At 35.6% G+C, this 11,200-nt stretch overlaps 1 long non-coding RNA gene across 1 annotated transcript; it reads right to left on the bottom strand.

The window, feature by feature from the left end:
• Positions 1-1,626: 1,626 nt before the first annotated feature.
• LOC138311731 (uncharacterized) lies at positions 1,627-3,956 on the bottom strand. The gene is made up of 3 exons (XR_011206729.1): positions 3,935-3,956; positions 3,000-3,212; positions 1,627-2,476 (listed from the first exon to the last, which is right to left on the bottom strand). It is a non-coding gene; the product is annotated as an uncharacterized lncRNA (long non-coding RNA).
• Between the last annotated feature and the right edge of the window lie 7,244 nt (positions 3,957-11,200).

The following is an 11,200-nucleotide window of genomic DNA, read 5'->3' as shown; positions in this document are numbered from 1 at the left end:
ATCTAGTGACAACATGGGAGATATAAGAAGATTCAGAAATAGCATGTCCCGTGCATCCAGGACCCTTCATGTTCCAGACTTTGTATTCAGACGGGAACACAAAGTTTGGAGTAGAGCTGCCACATACCGGTGTGCTATAGGATCAACTTCACTAGAAAACTTTCACCTGCATCTTAACAGGTTCATCCCAAGTAAGGACGTACTAATCTTCACTAATTTTGTCAGTATCTCATCATCTTGATATAAACGGAAAGCTACTATGTAATTACAGTAGAATAAACCAACTAAGTTTTAAATAAGACATATTGAAATACTACACACTGCGTACATCGTAGGCCGTCCTTACATTACCCTAGTTGTAATAGAACGTTAAAATAAACAAACAAAAGCGGTTATGATAAAGGTGTGCGTTTTGTGAGAGACTGCGCTATATTCCTTTTTTTGTCTTGTATAGTGGAATTATTGCTCTTTTTAAAAGTGCTATATCAAAAATGGAACAGGGTGAGAGCAGACGCCTCACCATATGATCAGTAAATGAATGCGTTGAAGTCATCGAAAAAAGCAAAGATCAATTGCCAATGATGCAATTAGTGCAGAAAACAGGTCCAAAGAGTCCCCCACAGAAAATTTCACTGGAATTCCAATGCTATTCCAGTGGAATGTCAATGGAATTCCAGTGGTAAACTTTGCCACTTTTCCAGTGGAATTCCATTGTTTTCTGATGAAAATATCACTGGAATTCCAATGCTATTCCAGTATGGAATTCCACTGGTAAACTTTGCCACTTTTCCAGTGGAATTCCACTGTTTTCCAGTGGAATAGCACTGGCATTCCACTGGAACTTAACTTCGATTTCAGTGGAGTACCAATGTTTTTCCACTGGAACTCCATTGGTTTTCCACTGAGACTAAACCTTTTTTTTTAATTCTAAAAGGGCACATTACATACTTGATACAGATATCTATCATATTAAAATCACAAAATTCTTGCACATGCTTAAAGTTTGTTTGTTTGTTTGTTTGATTAATTAACGTCCTATTAACAGCTATGGTCATGTAAGGACGGCCTCCAATGACTGCGGTGTGTTGCGTGTATGTTGTGCGAGGTGCGTGTTTCGGGAGACTGCGGTATATTCATGTTGTGTCTTCTTGTATAGTGGAACTTTTGCCTTTTTTATAGTGCTATATCACTGAAGCATGCCGCCGAAGACACCAAGCAACACACCCCACCCGGTCACATTATACTGACAACGGGCGAACCAGTCGTCCCACTCCCTTTTTGCTGAGCGCTAAGCAGGAGCAGAAACTACCACTTTTACATGCTTTGGTGTGTCTCGGCCAGGGAACAGAACCCAGAGCCTTCCTCACAGGGGCGAACGCTCAACTCAAGGCCAAAAGTGAGGCGGTGCCAAGGGAGGCATTAGGAAGGATAAAGTCAGTTAGGAAGAAGAGAAAAGATAAGATCCTAAATTTAGTCGCCTTTTACGATCATGCAATAGGGGCAGCAGGTACAATTCTAACGCCCTATCTGCAGGGCAAACATGCTTAAAGAGTAATTTGTCATTTATTTGATGCATCTCTTAACAACATCGAATGCATATAACATTACATTGAAAAATACCTGTAATGCCTATATAATTACATTGAAATCAAATATAGGCAGACATAAACTATGAAATACTTTAAAACAAACCTTATTTTGAAAGATTTTGTTCACAGTAATTTTACCTTTAAGTCAGTAAACCAGGGACAAGAGGACAATTATTAAGTAACTGACCATGTACACAAACAAAAAATCTATTTCAGCTGTCTGACCAAGTAGACAAACATTACAATTAATTAGTTTATAGACTACAAAATGAAGACATAGCTGCCTTGGACACTTAAAATAGGCATGGGATCACAGGTTGCGTAAATATAAAAAATGATACACATGCAATAGTCCGATATATGGCCTCTACCCTTAGTATTTCTACAAAGTAAAAACTATGAAATGCACTCAGATACAAATGATATGTACAGATACAAATGATATACATGTACAGATACAAATGATATGTAAATTGAAAGCAAAATGCAGACACTGAAGTGCCATTCAGATGTACAATAAGATATTTACCGTGAGAATTAATGTGTAATTAAATTTATTTGTCAAAGTATGGTACTCCTTCTTTTTTTTCAAATACTGGTAACAACTGGTAATGCCATTTTCACAATGTAACGTGTAATTAATCAGTATAACAAAGTCATTTCATACACCCAAATGCCTGCTGCCCTAAATTTAAACCCATTTATATTAACGAATGAATCTTTAATGACACCAAAAACTGAAAAATGAAATTTCCCCCCTCATTTTTTGCATTAAAGTCAGTTTTTACTCCTCTTTCGAATTTTGTTGTTTATAGATACCACCATCTTGCACCATTTCGCCTCAAAGTCTTCCTGTGAAAGAGGGCTACACCTTGCCATAATATGGGCTGAAAGAGAATTAAAATACAGTCAAATGGCTGTTAAGTAAGACTTTGATTTGTCTAATTCTAACTGCAACAAAATAACAACGTGGCCAATATTCCTATATCAACCAATTTCCGAAGATTACAGTGATAAAATTTATTTTGGTGAAAGATGAATTGTGAAGGGTTTGTTTGTTTGCTTACTTTATCACCCCATAAAAAGCAAAGGTTATTTTGAGGGTGGATCAATTTCCTTTAGTAGCTGGTGGCTACCTCTAACAATATACGGGAGGCCAGTCACTTGCAATCCATAGAAATTTAAGGGTGAGGGATACATGCAACCACATCAGCAAAAACCAATCCATTCATCAGATTCTGGAGAAACACAAACCACCAGGGGTAGGAAGCATTGAACCAACCCCCCCCCTTCCAACACACACGGTGAAGAGATCACTAAATGCTTTAAATACTAGCTAGTGCCATAATGACATAAAACAGCGCACAGAGAAATTAAGTATAATTTACTGGGATATAAAAAAAACCTTACATTTCAAAGCACCAACTTTCTTATAATCCATTGGTTTTTTTTGGTGTTGAACATTCCCGTAAACTGTGGTAAACGTCATTTCCTCTTCTGTCAAAAGGAATTCCATCAGATTTAGGCACAATTTCTCATTTGTCTTTGCAGTCTTATGTGCTCGTTCAAAATCTTCCCGTCGCAGTTTAACCCCAAACCTGGCTTCCCCAAGGTAAACCAAATCTGTGGAATAGAAATCTTGTATTAATAAAAACAACAATAAAGAAACATGAGGTTGAAATCCTAATATCATAAAATCATTCCCCCTGAAGAGCCGAAAGGTGAAAGCGCTAGAAGAACTACTAAAGGACCATCTTCATTGTTTTACCTTACTGATTTCATCTTTTCATATATCATGATTACGTGTTTTTTCCTTGATTCTAAGAAATTGTATACATGGTTACATAAAAGGTGGGGATTTTGATGTTGGTTAAAAATTTGTTATGCTCTACTGCTTAGATCTAAGGACTAGCCTTAAAGTGGTAAAATTTTGAAACCTTACCACCCAAAAATGCAGATGTAACCAAATAAAATTAATACATATAATCTTTTTGTCAAAGAGACAACATTAAAGGCGAATTTACTGTATTTTGACCCATTTATACAATTTTTGAAAACCCACCTTCATAGGATATATATATACTTTCAGTCAATTTTTGAAAAAAAAAAAAACCAATTCATGAAACAGAAGTTATTTGGAGAAATTGATGACGCACGCTACACATAAGCTCACCTTTGTCCTTTGGACCAAGTACCAAGGATAAAATCCATTTATATCAAAGTAAACCTGCTCATCATATATGTCTTTAAAAAGGAATGTACTGACCATATTTGAAGCTGTTTAAAATATTACATATCATTTTAAATTGAAGTAAATTTTATGATCTTAAATAAACATAAATTACCGTCATCATTGTTCTGTTTCCCTTCATCTGTTTTTGCTGAAATCATGAAAGAAAATTTTCCTTTACACAGAATACAGTATAACTATGATACTTTGAGAGAGAAAAAAATTGCAGCATATACACATGTATGTATACAGAGATGAAAAGATTAAAATATCGTCTGTAAATAATTGGCTGCCATATTTTATATACATGTGTTTAAGCATCAGATCCTAGGAATTCTGTTGTAACCTTGCCCGAAAACTGGATTTCAGGTTGTTTGGTATCACCAAAATGAATCAAAATAGTAATACATAACATTACTTAAGATTGTATATTTACCTTCATGATTGGGTAGTAATTCATGAAGACATGGCTCATCTGAAAATCAGAAAGATGTATATTGCTGAGTTATAAGTGATAAGTTCATAACAATTCTATAGCATGTCATATATAACCACAAAAATGCTTTAATTGCTCAAATATACAAAAAAACTGAATAGAAAAACTAAATGACAAACTTTACCTCCCGCTTCAGAAAAGACCACACTATTGTATGGAGGCATTAAATACACCATACCCTGCCTCCAGCATACATGCAAACATTATGTATACACATATACAAGCACATCCTTAAATGACCTTGATGGCTGTACCATGAAAAACTAGTTTTTGCCCCGACAAGAAGTTATTGGAAAAATTCATACTTAGTTCACTTTGACCCAACAACAGCGCAATGAATCGCCCTGCACGTCAGCAAGGAAGTACCCAGTAATACTGAAAGTTTCATCAGATATCTTCCAACAGTTTAGAAGCTATAGCATGAGAGAAATCATTGAAAGAACCAGTTCTAATACAATACATCTCACTTCATTTGGAGAGGAGACATAATAAAATAAAACTATTACACTATAACTTTGCATAATTGACAATGGATAACAATATTTTATTTACCTGGTGACACTATGGTGTCAGACACAGGCGAGGTGATTGGATCTGGAGGCAAAGACAGTGCAGCTGAAGGTGAAGGCAATGCAGGTGAACCCGGTAAAAACCTTGCGGCTTTTGGTGTGGTTGGAGTCATCGCACATTTATAATCCAATTTCTGTTAATAAATCAAACTTTTTTATCACTGGAAGAAGCACATAAAAGACAGAAATTTATTAGTTTCCAAGACAGATATCAAAGAGTCTGGTTTATTTTTCAATTTCATAGTAACTGGTTTTCAGTTAAATTACACTACCTTCAAAGGAAACTTATATGCATGCAGTGCTAATAGCAGTTTGCTAATTTTCAAGTTGATTTAATTATAAATTACTATAGAAAGGTTTAACTTACTTAATTGGACAAGAAAATCCCATTTCACTAATATATATATATATATATAAGTTAAGCCCAAGATGCTTTAATGGGCGGCCATATGCCACCAACAAAAATGGCTGACTAGTTGGTTATCAAGTCTGCAGAGGTGACCTTTACTTATATTCTATTATATAATTTCCATATTCTAGCATAACTGAAGAACTATAAGGATATATTCAACTACCTTGTATGCTTTCCGAAGACAACTTTTACATTGTAAAAGTGACTCGACCATTCCATAGATGGTGGAAATCTGCAAGGAGATCACACAAGACACACATATGTGCAATAAAACGCATCAAAGTTGTATGTCACATAAATTATACTTCATTTTTTGTTAAGATGAGGTGAAGTAGAAATTAAAGTCATGCAACACAAACAGTTTTATGTGCATTATTCAAACAATTTTCAAGTTAATTCCGTTGTTGGGCCTGTAAGAAATTGCTACACTTTGTAGAATAAAATTAAATGTAATGGATTATTCCATCTATGTGTGTTTCGTCAGAATTTTGCTTGTCCCTTGGGACAAGTGCATGACAACAACCACTCATCCCTTGCCGATTTCAACTTGTTCAGGATGATTGCTTTTTTTGCACCCTGCTCCATAATAACTGCTTAGATACTCTAACATGTATGTACATATATTTTGAAAAATACATTGAAGTTTGAAACCAAAATACAGTAATTAATCAACTTTGTTTTGGATTAACACAGTAACTCGAATGTAAAAAGTACCGAAAACTGACATTTTTGTCTGTCTATAAAATATAGCATTATATAATTTTTTTTTATTTCAAAGTTTAAACTACCTGATCCTTTATTTCAGCCATTTCCTTTTCCAATTTCTCCTCTCTTCCTTTATCTATCTTCCCATAGTCAACCAGATCGTCTAAATCGTTCGAATTAAGAAATGAAGTTGAAATTGCACTGGCCCTTTCTTTCTCTCTCACTCTCTTTGTCTTGGCTAGAGCCAGTTTCTCTTGCTTTGCCTGTGATTAAGCACAAAAATTTGAAATATCAACCTTATCAAATATAACCAGTGGATAAGTATACATCGAATATTCACTATTACTTTTCAACCCACTATTTTGAGTAATTGTTAACAGTCAAATATATTCAACTAGAACTGTCATGGATCATCAGAATGTCAGATTTAATTTTAAAAGTGATGTAATATGAGCAAGTATATCAATCAAGGGTTAATTAAGTCAACTTACCTCATCATCTTTTCCAGAACATTTCTTCTTAGCATTGCCACTGGTTGATGGAATTTGTTCTGTGCGAGAAAAGGGTGAAAATATGTAAAGTTATGGTGGAAGTGGTCTGGATACTGTTTTTTGTACCAAAAGAGGATGTTAAATATATCCAAAAGGCACAATTAGAGCTCATGCCTATATAACATTGTGCATACAAAATTTGGTAAAGTCAGATTTATAAGTTGAATGGACTAAGGGATTTCCTGCTAAAGCCCGGAATAGCTCTTTGGATAGATGGACACAGCCCACTTCAATAAAGTGACATTTTTTGCTTGGAAAAACAGTAGATGTTTTGCTAGAAGTTACCTGTGTTCTTCCTTTTAAGTGTTGCAGATGAGTCATTCAACTCCACTATGTCTGCAGACTCACCTAAGAAAAATAAAGTTTAGCATGAAGTCTAACTTCACATATTCATACAGTTATATGTAATGACCACCAATTCAATTATTTACTTATGTGAAAAAAAAGAAATGAATGACAGTATAAATGGAACAATCTGTTAATATTTAGTACTTGAACTTCCTGCAGCCAACTGGATTTTATTACCCTGTTCAATTTTAAAATAAAACACAGAAAAGAACCTTATGGGGAACCCACATATAACATTGGAAAAAGATCTTCTGAGAAATAGCGTAATTAAAAAAGATTGTTGGAAAAAAATACCACACCGAATTACAGACGAATGGCTAATTATACATATCAAGACAAATTCAGAATACACCAAAACCTGTTTCTTTAATGAAAAAAATTCTTACTTGAAGATGGTGATGGACCCTGCTGAACCTCTTGCTTTCCGTGATCAGGGTTGTACTGGAACTTCATTTCATTCCTCTTGACTGGATCATCCCTGATCTCATTTAGCCTTATTTTGTTCTCTGCAAATGCAACATGAATATTAATAATTTTTGTGGGCTACACTTTAGCAGTGTTGTTATACAAAACATGGGATTCAAAATATTTTCTAATTCAAAAGCTGCTTTTGAATTAGAAATGTTGATATATATTGCTGTGTGAACACAAATATAGCTGTGTATAATTCTAAGGTACAAGGAAAACTAGTGCTACTTGGGTGTCGGAACTGTGATTTTTTTTCTATGTTTACTTTTGTGTCTGCCTGCAGGACCTATATTTTTAAAATATACCAGCCTGGGTACCGTTTCACAAAAAAATCGGAAGTCAAAAATTCAATTGTCGTACGACAAAACTTACGTTTGATCGTAGGATTTTTTTTTTTTTAAAACGGGCCCTGGTCGTGATGGCCTACTCATATTTTAAATTTACTTACCATTCAAATCACAGATTACAGCTTCGTACACTTTGCCACCGTATCGTGCTTTGATATAATCTCCACATCGGTAGTCACAAGCATCCTTTCTTGGTGCAAGAATGGAATAGGTGTCAATAACCGTGAAAAGTAAGTCTTCCCATTGTATGAGTGCGTACTTTTTCCTAATTTCCTCCATTCTAATAACTTCAGTCACGTTTTGCGAAATATTGTAGACAGCCTCCTTTCTAGTCGAACCAAACCGCCGAAATAAACCAATCAGCTAGCGCGTATCTCGCTGCGGCTGATGCTGACCGGTGATGACCAATCAAATTGAACATTACTGTCGTAATTTGAAACGACTGTGGAAAACCCACCACAATGAAAGTGCCATTGCTACTAAAACGTCCGTGTACAATAATCTGTTTGATATTTTATTTGCATGATCGTTTTTTTGTAAACTTAAAATGTTGTTTCTGCAAACTTTTTACGCTTAGCTTCTTACGAGGCTATAATCTTGGTCAACTAGACGCTCTCATCAGAGGAGGGGAGATTTGAAGAGGCTGGGTGACCGAGATTGGGCAACAAGCGCTGATCGATCACATGGTGTATTAAAATAGCTAACAGCGCTGAAATGAAATGAAAATAACATTTATTAACGTCGTGTACAAAGTCAACAAATGTCATAAGCCCAGTAGAGCTTTTATTACGACACCGCTGAGGGAACAAATGTTGTTTTGGACTTCGTAACTTTGATAACGGTATATTCCAATAAGTCCTTCTTTCTATGTTTGTATTTTTACTTTACACGCGATTTTTTTCTGTGACGAGATGTCTTCTAACGAATCCGAAAGCACGTGTACCTCATCGACGATTGATTCCAGTTCAGAAGAAAATGAGACAGATATCAGATTAAAAACTCCGAAGAAAAGGAAGTATAAACGTTCTCTGCATCATGGTATTACAAAGAAGATGGCTAATTATTTCAAAGTTACCCCTGATAAATCATGTGCTGATCGGGCCCATTTATACATGTCCAACGACCAGTCGCCGACATTTGATCACGCCCACCCGCACTTCAAGGACCAAGTAAGTTACTTGAGTGACAGTTCTAGTCACGAATCCTCATTAATCACCACAGATTCTTGTTCTGATTCGGATCTGAGTTCCTCTGAATCGGACATTGATACTGAATCAAGTGATGACTTGACGTGCTCAAGTGAAAATGAGGGTTATTCAAATATGCATGAAAGCACTTGCACTGATGAAACAAATGTCTTCAAAGATGCTAACAATGACTTGGACCTCCCTTTGTATGAAGGTTGCAGACAAACGCAGAGGAGTGCCTATGTTATGATCATGCTTTTTGTGATGCACAACTCTTTATCAAATGAGGCATTTTCTGGACTATTGCGGCTGATTTCCTCTTTTCTGCCCAAGAATGCCAAATTTACACAATCTGTATATAAGATTAAAGAGACACTTAAATCAACGGTGGAATTTCAAAAGCCAATTAAGCACTTTTATTGTGAGGAATGCCAACAATACTGTGAAAATGGTGAAAGGTGTGAAAATGCTGCTTGCAACCTTGACAATGGAAGGCCTACCAGTCGTTTACTGGAATTTATTGACCTGAATGTAGAACAGCAGTTAAAAGATGTTTTCAAAGGTGACAATTATACATTTTTTTTCTAATGAGTGATTAAAAAAGTGGTATTGCCAAGGTTTTAGTACATGGCTATATTATAATTTTTCAAAACTTATGAATTATAGATATATCTGTCAATGAGGTAATTTAATGTTGGAAGAAGTTATGATCATGTGTCGTTAACTATTTAAAAGAGTTCTGAATTTTTTATCTTGGTGAAGATATGAATTTTTTCATAATTTTTTGCCAATAAGAATTTCTTTGAACTTTACAGACACTGTATTTCTGAGAAATTTGAGACAGCCAGAGGGTGCAAACAGGAGTTCTCCTTTGCGAGACATATTAGACGGAAGCTTTTACAAAGACACCATCAAACATTTCCAAACAGGAGCTGATGTGTACATAACTTTTACACTAAATACTGGTAAGTTATTTGTATAGTTTTTAATGACCTCTCTTGGTCAACTGCCTCACTTTTGGCCTTTGGGTTGAGCGTCCGCCTCCGTGAGGAAGGCTTTGGGTTTTGTCCCCTGGCCGAGACATACCAAAGTCTTTAAAAATGGTAGTTACCAATCCCTGCTTGACGTTCAGCATTATGGGAGAGGAACGACTGGTTCGCCCGTTATCAGTATAATGGACCGGGTGGGGTGTGCTGCTGGGGGCCTTCGGCAGCATGCTCCAGTGAGGTAGCACTATAAAGTCGGCATAAGTTCAGCGCTATCGCAAGGAGGCTTACACAAACATCCGCAGCCTTCCAAATACACATGCATTCACCACAAACATTCACATCGCATACACCGGGAGGCCGTCCTTACATGACCTTTCTGTGTTAATAGGACGTTAAATTGTAAAATCAATCAATCAATCAATCATACAATTTTATTCTTTTACCGAGTCTGTTCCAAGCCTTGTTACCTGTCTCTGATGTATTCATTATCATATAGGCCTATATCTAGCTATAGGGACACTCATACCCTAATCACTAAAGCAGCCATATTTTTCTGATCTAATTCACACAAGTTAGCTTAGGCCTATCTTTGATGGACATTTTTTAATTCAGCATGGATGAGATTATAATCAACTTGAAATGGCTTGTGATTCATAGCTTTTCACTATAAAGGATGACTTGTTTTACTCTTCTGTTTTATTTTTTGTCACCTATATTGATTATTTGAGGTGTATAGAATATACAATTGCATTACTTAAATGTATAACATGTACACAGGACTGTCACTGATTGTTCATTTACTTGTCATGTTTTCAGATGGAGTGTCCTTGTTCTCATCCTCCAAAAAAGGATCATTATGGCCAGTGTACTTGGCTATCAATGAATTGCCTGTAAAATTGAGGTGGGTTTAGACATACGTAAAAAGCCTTTTTATCAAATTCTGCATATACCAGTAAGATATTAATCTAGATCCTTAGTAATCAATTTTCATATTACATAGTCCCCCAGCAGGTCTAAAGGTTTATGTTCTGTCAACAATTAAATTTTCTGGGCTCTACCTTCTACACCTACACCTCTTGACTCTGGAACTACATTTGTTCATATACAGCTAGGTAAGGCTGTGTCATGTATCAGAAGTAGGTCACCACTCTTTAGTCTAACATACAGAGTCATTTTGACCTATTAACTATATTCAATAGGGGGTGATAATTTGCAGAATTGTCTTGTTTATGTTTTTTTTTTAATATGTTTATATTTTAGTAGATTTTTATAATTTTCTCACATTTTATTAATATGTCATTCCAGATTC

Source organism: Argopecten irradians, unplaced genomic scaffold (assembly GCF_041381155.1).
Source record: "Argopecten irradians isolate NY unplaced genomic scaffold, Ai_NY scaffold_0096, whole genome shotgun sequence".
Taxonomy (NCBI): Eukaryota; Metazoa; Mollusca; class Bivalvia; order Pectinida; family Pectinidae; genus Argopecten; species Argopecten irradians.
The sequence above is the reverse complement of the archived record's forward strand: the minus strand, read 5'-3'. Positions and strand labels throughout refer to the sequence as shown.